The following is a 16,160-nucleotide window of genomic DNA, read 5'->3' on the forward strand; positions in this document are numbered from 1 at the left end:
TCTGGCATAAAACTCAGACAATCTGAGTGATCCTAGAAATCATTATAATCTCTCACCATCTGTCTCTTCTAATTTCTCCATTCCTAACTTCTGTTCCATTTTTCTCAACGCAGCCCTGAAGTAAAGAGCCTACTTTGAAGGTTACAGCTCTTTCCCCACCCAAAGGTGGAAGCAGACTTCCCTGCTCTTAAAATAGCAATAAAAAAATAACTCTTGAGATGGTTACAGAATCTCCTATTGGACTATGCTCTGGTTAAATGTTTAAAGCTCAATTAAAATGCAAATTAACACTAGACAATGAAGCAATTATGGCTATAGCATGACAAGAGAAAAAATCTGTTTCACCCAAAAATGGACATTTGGGAAATTGTAATTAAATGCATAGTTATTTTGATTTGACAAAACTTTTTATGGCTTGTAAAGGAGTCAGGAAACCCCAGCTAAAATTGTGCCAGATAAGGGTTTCCAGTCTGGCCAAAAAAGAAAAATGCCACTTTGGAGACACCACAATTTGGGCAGTACATCTTTTAATTTCATGACACAAAATTGATTTTTCCTGAATTGTTCGATTGGGTAGGTTAATGTAGCAAACCTCTGAGTTCTTTGGGGAATGATGAGGATTAGTTGGCACAGTCATTTACTGATGTGGAAGAAATACATCTCCAGATGTTTAGAAATGATTGCTGTTACAAAGAGACTGGTATTTGCAGTCTCATATGTGTGAATAGAAATGGTGTCTACAAGCGGCTTTGGTAAAATGTACACATACATATGAAGCATTGGCTTATTTCATGTGGCAAGCTATTTCATCTGACAGTAGCAAATTGTGGAGGTGGGTAGAAGAAAATGAAATTAAAACAATAGAAGACCAACAGCAATGAGAGCATAATAGAAAGCCTGAGGCACCAAAGAGGGATCATATGAGAAGCAGATGACTAACATCGTAACAGAATGGAGACTGATTCACATTCTGAAGATCTCAGGGAGACAAAAAATATGAGGAAGGAAAAAAAGAAGTTAATGATTGGTGAAAACTAAGAAATGACACAAAAATAATAAATAACTGTGTAAGAGTCAGTTATTAACAGTTTATTAATATTAATTAATTAGTAGAATTAATAGAATTTATATCTGAGAAAAGCAATATGTTCATATTAAATAAGTAATGAAGGAGTATGAGGACACAGATGAAGCAAGTGTACAATGATTTTTAAAAATCTTTCCTCTATGTATTCATTGTTACAAAAAAAAAAAAAAAAAGTTACAGTCCACTAGTACAAACAACAAATGGTAAGTACTGAAACACAAGGAAAGAGGCCTGAGTATTTTCTAAAGAACAAAATGTTCTGCACTGTCCTGAAGGGATGTGAGGTAGCATCAGAAATTATTAGGATCCTGTTGCTGGGTCTCCTGTTGGTCCAAAGAGCAGCATCTTTAATGAGCAATGACCTGGACACTGATTTAACATCTTGACATGGCCACAAACCATCTTGACATTGCCAGCCTCCATTAGAGACTGATAATATTGGTTTCTATCTTGGATATTTGCAGGGAAGTGGAAAACAAGTTAACCATCTGCCTTTCTTTAGCTGTAGCTTTAAAGCTGTGAAATTCAAAAATAAAAGCTAACTATACGTCACAGATTAAATATCAAACTACTAATGATATCTACTATTCAGGTAATGTTAAGTATAAGATTCCATTTTCCCATAGCATTCTTTGCACAAAATCATCAATATCAAAGGATATTGTTTGATCACAATAAAAGAATCGACTCCTCTGAATTAAAAATCAAAAATATAATTAGGAGGCAAATGCCTAAACATCAAAATATCTGTTACAATATGATGGATAAGAGCAAAATTCTTATGAAAGAGATAATGTTAATTAAGAGTAAAATTCTTATGAAAGAGATAATGTTAATCATGAAGAAAATCCTAACAAACAAAGGTAGGGTAGACAGGATTTTACATTTCAGTTTCATTAGCCATCTAAGAAACGCAAACCAACACAATGACATTCCATCTGTAAAGAGCAAAAATAAAAATTGCAACATGTAAGCCTGGCAAGTGAACAATGAGACAAGAATACTCATACAGGAAAATGTCTATGATAAATTGCAGAATTCAACATTTTACATTAGTTATGATGTCAAACTCTATGAGTTTGTGTGTTTGTGTGTGTGTGTATGTCTGAATTTATGTCCATTCCCACATATACACATAGAAAACTACATGATGAGAAAACTAACTCTAAAAGACACATTATTTTTTAAAGAGAAAAACATAATTAACGGGATAAAATTTTCACTGTTTTCCAATAATGCTGTGCATCAACACCTAAATATCATTTTTTTGATGGCAGTATATCATACAAATGCTTTATAGTCAATTGTGAAAAACAACTATCACTCATATACTAAAAATGCACTGTTACATTTTAATCTACTTTTAAAAGGTTGTTTCTGTCCGTCTAAAAGTGGCCTCAACCACATTTTTCTCCCTATCATCCTTTCTCAGTATTTCCAGATCTTTTAGGAACTTGCGGGGAAAAGTATGGGAAATATAGACATTTAACAGTTCCTGCAAAAAACCACATACAAAACATCTCTATACTTACGGAGGACGGTAAAAGAGCACCTCGAAGCTTAGGGGGATATCTGTATATTAAAACACTTTTCAACTATGGGAAAACCTGCAGCTCTTAACCGTCAACATGCAGAGTCACCTGGAGGGCTTGTAATAGACTGCTGGACCTCACCCTCAGTTTCTGATTCAGCTGATCTGTTGGGGAAGAGAATGTTTTGGCACGGTTGGTCTCAGGGCCCTAGCATCTCTGCTCTAACCATCTTCTTCTCTTCCTCTTGCCTTCTCACTCTGGATCTTGCCAACATTCCTTTCTTTGATGAACATCTTCAGGATTTGCCCCAATCTTCAATACTGTGCTTATGCTTTTTTTTTAGTCCCCACATTTTGCAATTTTACCAAGTGTAGTGCAGTGGTAAGAAAACTTCTTTTGGCCATAAGTTTGTTTTACTGACCTTCTTATAAACCTTATAATCTACACTCTTCAGCAAAATCACTCAATGTTCTTGTTTCTTCTCAGTGTTGCTATTTCTTGGGCATTTGATGTTCATCTGTTTTTGACCTTAATGTAGGTGAAAGCATCTCTGGACCACTTGCATTTAGTGCTAACAGCAGAACCCACCAATTTCCTCAACTTCTCCCTCTGTACCAGTTTTCTAATGGGGTAGAAACCCAACCTGATTGCTGTCACTATTTGTTACTCCACTAACTGTCAAGACTAGAGTTGGAGATAAGGAAATACTGACAACTAAAATGGGCAGCTCAAACATTAACAAAGGAAGCAGCTGACAGTAAGAGCAACCTGCTTCCACCACTCCTCCCACCATCATATGAACCATGTACAGCCTATAAGCTATGCCCCAAATAGAATGTATCCACAGCTGCTAGAGAAAGTCACTCTGTTCTCATCCCAGCTCAGATAAGTTTCACCAAACGTACAGAATGCTGAATACAGGTTCTAATGCTGAGATTTTTACCTAGCCTAATTCCCAGGAAACAAAAGCTTGTGGCTCAGAATCATGTAGTGAAGCCAAAATAAATAAAACAAAGACTTGACATGAACCATGCATCACCAGGAGCCTTTGCCTTGAGCCATCGTGGAGAACCCATTATACCAGCCACGACAGCGCCAGACTGGCTCCTTCCTCACTCAACACTCTGCGACTTGTTCAGCTCTAAATGACTTCTGCAGTAACTCTGCTCCTATACTTTGAGCATTAAAATTTGCTGTGTTGTGGTCTAGACTGCACTTCTGGTTCCAAAATGCAGACATTCGTCAGATTCATCCCTTTGGGATTCACTTAGTACAAGATGCCATAAGCATCACTGGTTAAGAAGCTTTATTTCAGCCTTTGTTTGATGATGTATATCATGGAAGTCTAAAGTTTCTTGATTATTTGGGGTATCATTTTGCTGGTTATTGTGTCTTTCTCTTGGTCATACTCATTTATAAGTGTATACATTACTCCTTTTTTCCTATCAGGAAAACTGATGAACTATTTTCTAAGCTATTTCTGTTGAAGAGAGGTTAAAAAGATTCCTCAACACTGACTACCAGTTTACTTAAAATATTATGCAAACAGAAACGGAATAGTCATACTCATTTTTATTGTGCAATTGTATGACAATAGGTTTATGTAATGCTTTATAAAAGGTTCAGTTCAGTTCGGTCGTTCAGTCTAACAATTAAATTCAAATACAAGATGACAAAAGAAAAATTCTCCAAAATAAAGGAGAAAATTATGATGTTCAACATGTTGGAGGATTATTAAGATTAAAATTATTACTTTAGTTAAAAAACATTTGATCCTACCTCTTTCCTAAGGCAATTTCCAACTTTGGAAAAATAACCTTGAGTAGTACTATCAAAATGGATCTACAGAAAGATTTTTTAGTCTGTTAAAATAATTTCTACCCCAAATCTTCAGTAGTTCAGAAATACTGTAATCTGTAGAACTTTAATTTATCACATTCACAAGTTATTTTTCATTCTTTGATGCTACCTGCATTTCTTTATTTTTATATGCTGCCCTGGACAACTGTTTAAAGCGTTTGAAAGGTAAACTCAGAGCCAGATGACTGTTTCCACTTGACTTAAAATAATAAAAAAAAACTTGATCTATAAGTAAATAGGCACATTAACAAATATGCAGTGCGTTGTCAAAAATATTACATAATTTTGTTTCTTAGGCAAACAGGAATTTTTAAATGCTGTCAACATTTTCATCATTATTTAAAGGTTAATCCAAGTTCTCTAAAGCTGAAATTTATTCACTCATAAATATATTTATAAGGAAATTTTGAAACAAAGGAAACAAGTATATACTTTATAAAATTAGAAGTATTTTCTAACTTTTTCCAACCACTATTATTGACATTTCTAAATGTTCAGGTAAGTTTAATTCAGGAAAATGCATAAATGCTACTAGTACAATTTTGGTAAATAGATACTCCCAGGCAACACATACCCTTATGAAGATATAAAGCATTTCCATCACCTGGAAAGTTCTCTCATGTCTCTTTCTGGTCAGTTTTTCTTCACAGAGGCAATTTTCTTTTTTTTTTAAACTTGCATTAGTTTTGTTCTGTGCACACATGCTAAATTGCTTCAGTCATGTTTGACTCTTTGCAACCCTATGGATTATAATCTGCCAGGCTCCACTGGCCATGGGATTCTCCAGGCAAGAATACTGGAGTGGGTTGCCATGCCCTTCTCCATGGGATCTTCCCTGCCCAGGGATTGAACCCACTGTTCTTATGTCTTCTGAATTAGCAGGCAGGTTCTTTACCACTAGTGCCACCAATTTTGTTCTAGAACTTCCTATAAATGGAATTATATATGATGTATTCTTTTTATTTTGATTTTCTTTTGTGACAGTCATTCATGTTGTTACACGGATCAGTAGTTCACTCATTTTTATTAAGGAACAATATTCCATTGTATAACTATACCAACATTTGTTTATTCATTTTCCTGTTGATAAATATGTGAGGTGTCTCTGGTTTGGAGATATTGTGAATAGAGCTGCTATAAACATTCTAAACAAGTCTTCATGTGTATATAAATTTGTATTTCTTATGGGTAAATAGCCACAGTAGAATTACTGGGCTAAAGGGTAGGTGTATGTGGCATTTTTTAATTGCAAAATCCCTTTTCAAAGGTATTTATAACATTTAATATTCCTATCAGCAATCTATAAGAGTTCAGTGACTCCAATTCTCACCAACATTCAGTGATGTCAATAGTTTTAAATTTAGCCATTCTAGTGGGTACATAGTAGTATCACACTGTGGTTGTAAATGCATTTCCCTGAAGACTAAAAATATCAAACATTCTTTACGAGTATTCATACATGTATCTTTGCAAAGCGTCCACTGAAGTACTTTGTCCGTGTTTACTGATTTGTATTTTTCTTATTGACTATGGGAGTTGTTTATATGATACTTACTAAAGCCCTTTGTCAGATAAGTTTTACAAATATTTGCATCCTATAACTCTCTTACTTAATCATGTCTTCTGATGAGCAGTCTAACTTATCAATTTTTATTTTTCATCTTATAAAGAAATATTGGCCAGCTACTGTCTTAATTCAGGCTGCTGTAACAAAATATCACAGACTGGGTGGCTTTTAAACAATATAATGTATTTCTCACAGTTTCATAATCTGAGCAGTCCAAAATCAAGGTATCAAAAGAGTCAATGTCTGGTAAGGTTCTGCTTCCTGTTCCATAAACAGCCATCTCTAGCAATATCCTTACAGAAACTTGATTTCCATGGGAAGAAAATAATTCTCTACTTCAACTGCAGGTGATAAAAATTTATTCATAATGGATCACAGACAAGGTAAAAACTAAAACTACAATGCTACTGGAAGAAAACATAAGATAATATTTTTCAAGTTCATGGTTGTGATGGACTAGGAGGTTGAGTCCTCCCAAAATTCATATATTAAAATATAACTCCCAAAGTGATGATGTTAGGAGATGGAGCCTTTGGGAAGTAATTAGGTTACGAGGTTAGAGCCCTTCTAAGGGACTGAAGAGACCAGAATTCTCCCTTTCTGCCATATAAGGATATAGCAAGAGTGAATGTCTGGCAAAAAAAGAAACAGACTCACAGACACAGAAAACAAATTGTGGTTTCCAAAGGGGTGAGAGAAGAGGGGCAGGGACAAATTAAGGGTATGGGATTAAGAGATACAAACTACTATGTATGAAATAGACAAGTAACAAGGATATATTATATAGTACAGAGAATTATAACCATTATCTTATAATAACATAATGGAGTATAAGTTTTCTAAGATTCACTATGAATAGAACTTGTTAACATAGATGGTAAAAATGTATTATGGAACTTTAAATGTGAGAAAAATAAGCATTTAGATGGAAAGTAATAAGTCTAGAAGCATATTACAGTGTCCATTTACATTTAAATCAAGTCATCGTCTCAACTTCATCACTAAAATAATGGTTTTAACTACTTGATCTTCTGGGGAAACTACTTTCCATGAGATTGTACTCCCAATTGTGTAATAAAAATAGGGTTCCAATTACTGAAATACTCCTTATAATAAAATTTTTGGTATTATTCTATAAACAAAGGTCAATAGGTTCACCTTCTTATAAGCCAAAGCATTTTTATTTATAGGAGAGAATATCTATTTAAGCCACTTTAAATATCTATTTAAGGAAATATCAATGTTAATTTATTGTGAAAATTTTAACACAATATAGCTTCAATGCAAGCTTAATTTGGCATATCCAAAGAAGAAACAACTTCAAGATGTTCCAAGTGTGAAGCCCACCTCAGTTGTAAATTACTCATTTTTTATGGATGTGATTAACATGTTTCTAGTGCATTCAGCTCTAGAGTAGGATTTTCAGCTAGTTCAAATGTACATTCAAAATAATGTATTCCTAGAGTTTCTAGTTCTTTTTGTACTTGAATTCCAAATAATCCCTCTACTTGAATAAAAACTATGAATTCTTTATTTGGCCATGGTTTATATGTAGTCTGACAATTCTTTTCATCTTTCTTCAAATCAACTAACATCTATCAGTAAAATAAAAGCAAATTATAGGTAGAATCTCAAATAACTGATCAGGTACAGAAAATCCACTTGCATCAAGTATGTTATTTTTCCCTAATATCTCCTGTTTATGGCTAACTTCCTGGCATTCAACTAATGTAAATGTGTTTACCTAAAAGATCGGAGAAGTTATTTACCTTCATAACCATTCAGAAGAGGAAAAATCTTTCTACTTGTTTCAAAATACAGTATAAACACATTCCTAAAGTATTTGTAAATAAATTTATTCCTCTGAAACTTGATTTTGAAAAATACACAACTGAAAATTACACATAGAGAATACATACATCATAATTATGGAAGAACAATGACTATATCTAGATACATAATTAGATCACTCTTTTGAAAATGCAATTGCACACTCAAACATTCACTAACTTCTATCACTTTTCCTCCCACTCCAACCTTTCAACATATTCCTGTGTTTTTCATGTCAATTTTAATTACCATATCATTTTTTCCTCTATTAAGAACAATTTGTTGAATGATTTCATTTCTTTAACACATGCAACTCAATTATATTTTCTTATTAATGTATATAACAGTGAGGCTGATTTGTGCAGATTATTTGAGCTTTCATTTTCTACTTGTATGGCCCTTGCAGTCTATGGCATAAAGGAAATTCTTGTTTTCCAGTTATATCATTTATCACCATTTGGAAAATACAACAAACAGATGAAAGGCATTTGGAATATAATACAATGGATTCAAATCCTGTGAATTGTTACATTTTAACAGTAATTTTTGAACTTTTAGGGTTCTCTCTTACATTTTGAGCTATTCTTCATAAAAAGGAAAGGAAGAATAGATCCTATTTTGAATTCATATTTTAATATTATACATAGAATTGTGTCTTAATTCCAAGCAGAGATAAAGGTTCAAAAATTAAATTCTTAGTGTTCAATCTCTAAACAAAAGTAAAATACTGTTTTTTCCTCAGCTTCCTGATAGGAGGTTCAAGTTCAAATAGTTTCTGGCTAGCACCCGTCAATGCTTATCACTAAAACCACTGAAGACAATTTTTAAAAGCAAACTAATAGAAAACCAATTCCATAATCTATAAGGAATAGATAGATACTAACTTTGAAAACCCAAAAGGGAATTTAATGATACCATGCAATATTCAATTTTCACTTCAAGTCACCAGGCTCAAAGACATAGAAAATTAAGAATACATCCTTCTTTTCTTTATAAGAGAGTTGTCCAGAGTTCTTGGCTTTAGGAATTATTCTTTGAGGCAAATATTCTTTCTCTCATCATCCTATCATCTTTAAGAGAAAAAAAAAAAAGGACACAAAGTAGGGGGAAGAGGCTGGTAGTATACATTCTAGAAAGATGAGCCTGTATAGGCAAAACTTTGGTGGATGAAGTGGAAAGAACAGGTGAATAAGGCACAGAGGAATAACCCTGACTTGGGGGAATTATAGATACTATGTATAATTTCTCCTTAGAGTAACAAACACATCAGACTATGGGAGTTGAAAAAAGATCAAATTGCAACTGAAGGGAAGTACCTTAAAAACTGCCAGAGAATGCTAGTTGAAATGAAAACAATGCCTGTTAAACTATAAACTGAACATTGGAATTTTCATCACCATTACTGTAGAAAATGTAGAAAAGAAGCTAAAACAAGGAAAATCTGCTCAATCTGTGCATTCTTCAAATAGAAAAAAAAAAATTAAGCATATAACAGGGAGAGAACAATGCTCCAAAACTTCAGAACAAACTTCTAAAAGTTTTCTTACTGGAGAAGCCAAAAGAAAATTTCAGAAAGAAATCAGCATCCTCAGAGAAAGGAGACTCATGGATCCAGAAAAAAAGATAAATGAGTAAAGACCTACTTTGAAATACAATCTCTGTTTTTCCACTTCTTCTCAATTATCTTTTACTTTCTCCTTATCAGATCTTATGGGCTTCCCTGGTAGCTCAGATGGTAAAGTGTCTGCCTGCAATGTGGGAGACCTGGATTCTATCCCTGGGTCAGGAAGATCCCCTGAAGAAGGAAATGGCAACCTAATCCAGTACTCTTGCCTGGAAAATTCTATGGATGGAGGAGCCTAGTATCGCAGAGTTGGACATGACTGAGCAACTTCACTGGTTATCAGATCTTATAGAACAGTTGAACAGGCCTTAAAATCATCATCTTCAGTATCAGTTCAGTCATCTATTTTTAATTTATTTGTAATCTTTCTTTTTTAATACCCTTTTCTCTTTTCCTATGTAACTTTAAAATAATTGAGTAAAGATTTAAATCATCATTTTTTAAGTAGTGAATAAAGAAAAAAAATCCATAAGATTTCAAATAAGGTTAAAAATCGTCACCTACAAAAGAAATTTAAAATATGCTAGTTCTGGTGACATCACCAATAAGGCTGAATAAGAGTTTTCTACTAATATCATCCTCCCTTAAAAGAACACCACTTTTGACAATAACCCAGGAATGAGAGCTTTTGTGGGAATCCAGGAGTTTGGTGGAATCAGGAAAATAATACACACACAAAATGAGAAGTTCAACAGAGATATGTAAATCACAAAAAGAACCAAATAAATTCTGGAGCTGAATAATACAAACAATGAAATAAAATTTAAAAAAAAACCCCACAACAGACAGTATCAACAGTAGACTGGATCGAGCAAAGTCTGTAAAGTAGAGACAGATCATTTAAATGTCCTTGTAGCTCAGTTGGTAGGGAACCTGCCTGTAAAGCAGGAGACCCGGGTTCAATCACTGGGTTGGGAGGATCCCCTGAAGAAGGAAATGGCAACCCACTCCAGTATTCTTGCCTGGAGAATCCCATAGACAGAGGACCCTGGCAGGCTACAGTCCATGAGGTCACAAGAGTCAGACATGACTTAGCATCAACTACCACCACCAGAATAAAAAAAAAAAAAAGGAAGAAAAAATATGAAAAAAGTAAATAAAGGCTATATGAAGCACAGAATACTATTGAGAAACAATCTATAGGCTATGAGAGTCCCAGCAGAACAAAAAAGGTACAGTGTTTATTTAAAGAATCAAAGGTTGAGAGCTTTTCAAAACTGAGAGGCTATCTGGACATACAAGTTCTTGAAGCTCATAAGTGTTCCTAAAATTTTAATTCAAAACAATCTTCTTCAAGACTTAATAAATTGCCTAAAAGCAAAGACAAAAACAAACTTAAAGCAGTGAGAGAAAAAAAGTACTCACATACAAGGGACTCATAAGGCTACCAGCAGATTTCCCAGCAAACCAGGAAAAAGTGAGATAATATATTCAAATTGCTGAAAGATAATACTACCAACCAAGGGTACTTTACCCAGCAAAGTTGCCCTTCAGACATGAAAGAGATATAAAAACTTACCCAAACAAACAAAAGTTGAAGGAGTTCCTCACTGCTAGATCTGCCTTACAAAAAAGAGTAAGGAGTGCTTAAATGAGTTCTTTAAGCTGAAACTTCAGAATGTTATTAAGTAACAATAAATCTTCTGAAAATGTATGGCACAATGATAAAAGTAAGTATAGTTGACCCTGGAATAATGTTGAGGGGATAACCATGTATAATTTATAATCTGCCCTCTAAATGATGTTTCTTGTTTGGCAGATTCAATGAACCAGGAATCGTATAGTGCTGTAGTATCTACTACTGAAAAATAGCCATGTGTAAATGAACCCATGCAGTTCAAATTGTGTTGTTAAAGAGTCAACAGTGTATAGTCAAAATCAGAAACTATAATAATGTAATATAGGGCTGTATTAATTACTTAACTCTAGTATAAAAGTTTATGACAAAAGTATTAAAAATAAGTATTGCTAAAATAACTTGTTAATGGATACACAGAATAAAATGAAGTAAACCTTGACAACAAAAATGTAAAATTATGTGTGAAGAATAAATGTGTTGAGTTTTCATATTCAATCAAAGGTAAGTAGTTATCATTTTAAAACAGACTATTATATGTAGGTTTTATTTAAGCCTCAAAAGCACAAAGTAGTTACCTACAGTAAATACACAAAATTAAAAGAAAAGGGAATCAATCAAACAACTACAGAAAATCAACATTTTACAAAGGAAGACAGCAAGAGACAAAGAAAAAGACAGGAAACTATAAAACAACCAGAAAACTATTAATAATGGCATTAGTAAATCTTTGCCTAACAATAATTAATTCAAATGTAAATGGATTAAATTCTCTAATCAAAAGGCACAGAATAGATGATTAGTTTTTTTAAAAAAAGACAACTATATGCTGCCTATTAGAGACTAATTTCAGTTTCAAGGACAAAAGTGAAATGACAATAAGGCTCAGACTGAAAGGATGGAAAAAGTTTTTCCATGTAAAAGGAAAACAAACAAACAAAAACAGCAGAGGTAACTATATTTGTATCAGACAAAAGAAACTTTATGTTCAAAACTGTAACAAGAGACAAAAAAGGTCATTACATAATGATAAAGGGGTTGATTCATCAAGAGAATATAACAATTGTAAATCTAGATGCACCCAAAATTGGAACATCTAAATGTATTAAGCAAATCTAACAGAACTGAAAGAAGAAATAGACAACAACACAGAAACAGCCTAGGGCTTCAATATCCCACTTTCAACAATGGATAGATCATCCAGACAGAAAATCAATGAGGAAACAGCAGACTGGAAAAACACTATCGGCCAAATGGACCCAACAGACATATATGAAACATTCCATCCAAAAGCAGCAGAATGCACATTCTTCTCTTTTCTTCCTGGGGTCTCAGTTGCAATTTATTATCATGGCTCATAAGATACATTTCCTAAGAAGTTATACAATAATTGTCACAACACAGGATCTAGATTTCTCAACAGGATCTAGATTTTCTCAGAGTCATAACTCTTTGCTGCCTAGGAATAATAGTCATATTGCAAACAAGATTTACAACGTTGTCCAATATTTGGTTACTATGTTTTTCATGAATTTAGAAACAAAAACAGTGTGTGAATCCCTCCAGGATCTGAAATGCAAATCTCAATATACTTTCCCATAATTACATCTAAAGGGGGAACTTTCTCCCAAAATTTAAGAAGCCAATTAGGTTTTATCAGATACTTTAAGGTCCAATTCCTCTCCCAACCAGTAACACATATATCCATTTTAAAGATGACTCCCCATTGCAATGATAGATCTGTAAGATTCCTTTCCCCTTTACCTCTGAGAAGTTTCACATAGATCTGAAAATAAAGGAAAAATAAAATAATTTCCACAACAATTCTATAATTTAATTTTCAAAATGTTATTAGACAAGAGGTCAAAATCACTGAAATACCAACAAAAAATGGTTTCAGCAAGCTAAAAGCAAATGACAATCCTATATATTGCAAGGTTTTATTATTTATTTATATAATAGTTGTGCTAATTAACCTGAATTATGAGAATCCTTTAAAATATATACATATAAGATCATCACAAGGTACACTTTAAATATACTAGGATTTTTAAATTGTATTTCAATATAGCCAAAAAAAACAACAAAAAAAGATCATATATTAGGAACAGATAAAAATATCAAAGTTATAAAACATAAAAATCAAGCAGGCCCTCTATTGGGTTTCCCTTGTGGCTCAGCTGATAAAGAATCCACCTGCAATGTGAGAGACCTGGGTTCGAGACCTGGGTTAAATCCCTGGATTGGTAAGATCCCCTGGATAAGGGAAAGGCTACCCACTCCAGTATTCTGGCCTAGAGAAATCCATGGATTGTAAAATCCATGAGGTTGCAAAGAGTCGGACGTGACTGAGCGACTTTCACTTTGCTTCACTTCACTTCAGGCCATCTGTTTGCTCACACAATGCACAAGTAAGTGAATCACATACACAAAAACACAACAGAAATTAATATCAGAAGATAATCTTAAAAACATAGAGGGTATATTTAAAATAAAATATTCCAAAATGGCACAGACTAAAGAAGAAATCAAAATTCCAGTTACAAACTATTTTAACAGTAATAACATAAAACCTAATGATTGTGGCAAAAGATGGACTCAATGAGGGAAAAATCACAATATTTAGGAGTCTTATAAAAAGTGAATGAAAATAAAAGAACAAGGTATTCAATTTGATAAACTGTTAGATTTCAATAAAATTTGATAAAATAACCATAAGAAAAGTAGCAATAATGGATCAATAAAAATAAACACAGAAGTAGATATTCATTTAATAAGCTAGAAAAAGATCAGTAAAATAAAGCTAAGGAAAACCAGAAAAATGAATAAAAATAAAAGAAAAGGGGGCAATGAGATAAAAACCATAAGATCATCTCAATAGATGCAGAAAAGTATTTGAAAAAATTCAACACCCATTTATGATAAACTCTCAAAAAATCGGTATAGCAGAAACATGTCTCAAGATAATAAAGGCCTTATATGACAAACTCATATGACAGCTAACATTATACTCCGTGGTCAAAAAACAAAAAGCTATTCCACTAAAATCAGGAATAAGACAAGAATATCAACTATTGCCATTCTTAATATCATAGTATTAGAAGTCCTTGCCAGAGCAATTAGGTAAGAAAAAGAAATAAAAGGCATCCAAATTGAAAAGGAAGAAGTGAAAATGTCACTATTTGTGAATGACTTAATTTTATGTAGAGAAGACTATAAAGACTCCACCAGAAAAATATTAAAAATAACAAACACAGTAAAGTTGTAGGATACAAAATGAATATAACAAAAATCTGTTGCATTTCTATACACTAACAGTGAGCTAGAGAAAGAGATATTAAGAAAATAATCCCATTTACAATCACAATGAAAAGAATAAACTACCCAGAAATAAATTTAATTAAGGAGGTGGAAGACCTGTATTTTGAAATCTGTAAGACATTGTTGGAAGAACTGAAGAAGACACAAATAAGTGGAAAGATATTCCATCCATGCTCATGGATTGGAAGAATTAACTTTGCCAAAATGTCCATATTTCCTTTAAAAATCTACAGATTCAATGCAGTTTTCATTAAAATCCCAAGAACACTTTTCACAGAAACAGAACAAAAATATTCTAAAATTTATATGGAACCATAAAAGATCCCAAATAGCAAAAGCAATCCTGTAGGGAAAAAAACCTGGAGGTAGCACGCACTCTCATTTCAAACTATTTCACAAAGCCACAGCAATCAACACAGCATGGAACTGTTAAAAAGAAAAAAGCAGATACGTAGATCAGTGTAACAGAATTGAAAGCCCTATATAAATTCACACATTATAAACAATTTATGACAAAGGACCAAAGAGCATACAATGGAGAAATGATAGTCTCTTCAATAAATGATTTTGGAAAAATTTAACAGCCACATGCAAGAAAAGGAAACTACACAACTATCTTTTACCATACACAAAAATCAATTTAAAATGGATTAAAGACTTGAATGTAAGATCTGAAACCATAATGCTAGGAAAACACATAGGCAATATGCTCTTTGACATGAGTTTTAGCAATATCTTACTAAGTATGTCCTCTTAGGAAAGAGAGACAAAAGAAAAATAAACAAATGGGATTACATCAAACTAAAAAGCTTTTGCACAACAAAGGAAACCACCAACAAAACAAAAAGACAATCTACAAAATGGTAGAAGATCTCTACAAATAATTATTTGATACAGATTAATATCCAATATATAAAGAATTCACAGAACTCAATAACAATAAGCAAACAAACAAACAAAAAAAAAACCCCAACCTGATTAAAAAATGGGCAGAGGAGTTGAAAAGACATTTTTCCAAAGAAGACATACAGATGGCCAACTAGTATATGAAAATATTTCAACATTACTAATTATTATGTAAATGCAAATCAAAATCTCAATGAGCTATCACTTCACACCTATTAGAATGGCTATTATCCAAAAGGTAAGAAATAACAAGTGTTGGCTAAGATGTGGAGAAAAAGAAATCCTCAAGTGCTGTTGGTGGGAATGAAAGTTAGTGTGCCGCCACAATGGAAAACAGTATGGAGAGTCCTCAAAAAATTAATAAGAGAACTATCATATGATCCAGGAATTCAACTTCTGAGTATTTATTCAAAAAATTTGAAAACACTAATTCGAAAAGACATATGCACTGCTATATTCCTTGAAGCTTTATTTACAATAGTCAACATACAGAAGCAACCTAAGTGTCCATCAGCAAATGAATGGATAAAGAAGAAGTGGGGTGTGTGTGTGTGTGTGTATATGTGTGTGTGTGAGTGTGTGTGTGTGTATGAAAGTGAAAGTCACTCAGTCGTGTCTGACTCTGCGACCCCATAGACTATACAGTCCATGGAATTCTCCAGGCCAGAATACAGGAGTGGGTCAACTTTCCCTTCTCTAGGGGATCTTCCTAACCCGGGGATCTTCCTAACCCAGGGATCAAACCTAGGTTTCCCACATTGCAGGTGGATTTTTTACTAGCTGAGCCACAGGAGAAGCCCAAGAATACTGGAGTAGGTAGCCTATCCCTTCTCCAGCGCATCTTCCTGACCCAGGAA

At 33.4% G+C, this 16,160-nt stretch overlaps 1 long non-coding RNA gene across 1 annotated transcript in view; it reads right to left on the bottom strand.

Annotated features, from left to right (window-relative positions):
• The window catches only part of LOC120879545, a 513,363-nt gene that overhangs the window by 313,474 nt on the left and 183,729 nt on the right, over positions 1–16,160 (bottom strand). The window lies entirely within an intron of this gene.

Source organism: Oryx dammah, unplaced genomic scaffold (assembly GCF_014754425.2).
Source record: "Oryx dammah isolate SB20612 unplaced genomic scaffold, SCBI_Odam_1.1 HiC_scaffold_20, whole genome shotgun sequence".
Lineage (NCBI taxonomy): Eukaryota > Metazoa > Chordata > Mammalia > Artiodactyla > Bovidae > Oryx > Oryx dammah.